General features: G+C 41.4%; 1 protein-coding gene across 2 annotated transcripts in view; it reads left to right on the top strand.

Moving 5' to 3' along the window:
- Nucleotides 1-641: 641 nt before the first annotated feature.
- Nucleotides 642-2500, top strand: part of LOC122256672 (putative fatty acyl-CoA reductase CG5065) — a 48982-nt gene continuing 47123 nt past the window's right edge. Inside the window, exon 1 of one of the 2 annotated variants that reach the window (XM_086536140.1) lies at nucleotides 642-1009. The gene's annotated coding sequence lies outside the window, so the exon portion shown is untranslated. The remainder of the gene's footprint in view (nucleotides 1010-2500) is intronic. The other variant, XM_043021516.2, reaches the window with a different exon arrangement.

Genomic DNA, 2500 nt, shown 5'->3' with positions numbered 1-2500 from the left:
AAAAAAAAAATTAAGTCTCGAAGTTTAAGTGTGTCCTAAATGATAATGAGATGGATGCAGCAGATGATGATAATTAATAAATCAATAGTAAGATGAACACGAGATAATCATATTAAGGAACAAATGGCAAGATATACATATAAACACACAAATGCAAAAGAAAAAAAAGTAAAACTGGCTGGCGAAATCATTAATCTAAAGATATTGGGGATTATAATTACATTGATATTTAGACAGATAAAAAATATAAATAAGTTTATAACTGATGAATCTTATATACTGTGTATAATAAAAGGATATCTAGTCAATCGATGTAAAATTGCTTCACTGCTGACCTAGTTATGTTGATAATATAAAGATATGGTGTATTCAATTAAGAGTATAACTGATTCAAACATTAATGCAGATGTATACACTACTTAGCTATACAAATACTCTATTACATAATCTGACAGTCACATCGTTTGAGTCATAGCTCAATGAGCTATGAGTCATTATGAGCTAAGCCCATACTATCAGAATATTAAGCTTGTGTGATGAAATGACATCTGTATTTCTGATGAAATAATGAAAGATAAGAGCGATAACAAATTTGAAAACTCATCGGATTATTTCCATACCTGATTCTCCCTACTTGATTGTAATCAACTTGATTATTCCGTAAAAGAATTCACAATAAGTTCACATATTTCCATCACACGGAAAAGGGAAGAGAATAAGGGAAGGGAAAATAATGACAGAATGCCTCCCGTCGCGCAAATGTGAATCCGCTCTAGAAGCGGGAGGTTGCCGGGCCTGCCAACAGATGGCTCTGCCGACGGTACCGGTCCAACCCGAACTGGCGCGGTTCTACTGTCTGCTGCCGCTGCTTTCAAGGCGCTCTCCTGTGCGCTCTTTTGGGAGGACCCGGACCTCTGTGTCGAATTCAGTGCATTTCTTTGCGCTGTAGACGAAGAGGGTGTTGTCAGAGATGTGAATGGTGACACGGAAGCTGTATAACGTGTTCGAGGTAAGTGAGTGACAGGCAGCGACGATGCGGTAATCAATAAGGGGGAGGAAAGCGTTCTATCGCTCCCATTTTTCCTGTCTTGTTGGTTTCGGAAGGACCAGAACACGACGAGAAACTCGGATTATGTGTCGCCAGTGTGTCCAAATATAAGGTGAATTGCTGCCGTGCTAAGAGAAGTTAAGGGCGTTGTTGTGTTGAGTGCAACGCATGGTACTCGAAAGGACACCGGATTTGGCAGATGTTTATTTTAGCGAGTGAGAGATCAGCTGTGGCTAACACGGACGGTGTGCATTAGCCAAAATTCTTGACTGCAGTCACGTCAAAGACGCGACCTGTCAGACTCCTGTCAAGGAACATGTACTCTTGAAGGTTGGAGAAATGGATAGAGGGAGGAAGTTTGGGTGTTAAAGGGGATTGGAAGACGGGGAGAGGAGCGATAAAGGGTGTGTTGATGGGGGTGGCTTGATAGATTCATGGGGGGTAGAAGGAAGAAACGACACTTCCGAGCCGAACTTGAACTTTATCGGCCAAGCTCTAACATGTCTCCTTATGCATATATGCAGACAGTGCCGGCAACTTGTCCGCGGAAAAAAGGTTAGAGGCGTTTTGACTAAAGTTGCAAGGTTTTCACAAGCCCGGGTGAGTAGACGGGCGAATAGACGGATGGACGCGTGAGTGAGTGAGTCAGGGTGACCGATGATGAATGAGAGATGCAGAGAACGTGTGAATAAAAAAAACAATAATAATTGAGCAAGCAAGATCGTATATGAGTGGACGTTTTTTTATTTATTTGTTTATATGATATTTTCTATGATGTTTCATGAATCAATGTTTAAATATACATTAGGTAAGAATAACCGTTTGTGTGTGTGTGTGTGTGTGTGTTTGTTTGTTTGTTTGTTTGTATTTGCTTGTTTGTATTTATGTTTGTGTGTACGTGCGTGCGTTTAAATGTGGTTTGTTTGTTCATTATTTATCGCGTCATTCTTGCATTCGTTCGTTTGTGTGTACTTGGCATACTTCCTACAGAGGTAGCTTTTTATCACTCCTTCTTCCGCCGTTAGGTAAACTAAGGGAGATTTTCTCATTAAAGCAATCAGCACGAGTATCTTAAGACCTCAGCTCTCACGTTTTCTACCAAAGGATAAAAGTGACAGTCTTGAATATTACTCAGTGTGTTGGTGGCCTATCGCCCTTTCGCTGGTATTTCGCGACCATGGCAACCCTTGTTCTCTCCAATCCTTTATTATCTTTCTCTCCCTGCCATTTAGCGCTTGTTCTGCTTGTATTCCTCTTCATTCAGTTTTCCTCGCACGTATCGATGTCACGCGACTTTGCTGGATCGAGGAGTCAGCCTATCGTCCTAGTCGCCATAGTTGCCATAAGAAGGACTATGCGACCACAGTTACCGTCATAACACTCCAGTGGCATACCACTCGTGTGACCATTGTGTCAACCAATACATAGAGACTATAACGCAGTTGCCGCAGT

The sequence above is a fragment of the Penaeus japonicus genome, unplaced genomic scaffold, assembly GCF_977035675.1.
Source record: "Penaeus japonicus unplaced genomic scaffold, GWHDUDI00000001_assembly GWHDUDI00000004, whole genome shotgun sequence".
NCBI classification, from domain to species: domain Eukaryota; kingdom Metazoa; phylum Arthropoda; class Malacostraca; order Decapoda; family Penaeidae; genus Penaeus; species Penaeus japonicus.
This window is presented reverse-complemented; position numbering and strand designations above follow the sequence as displayed.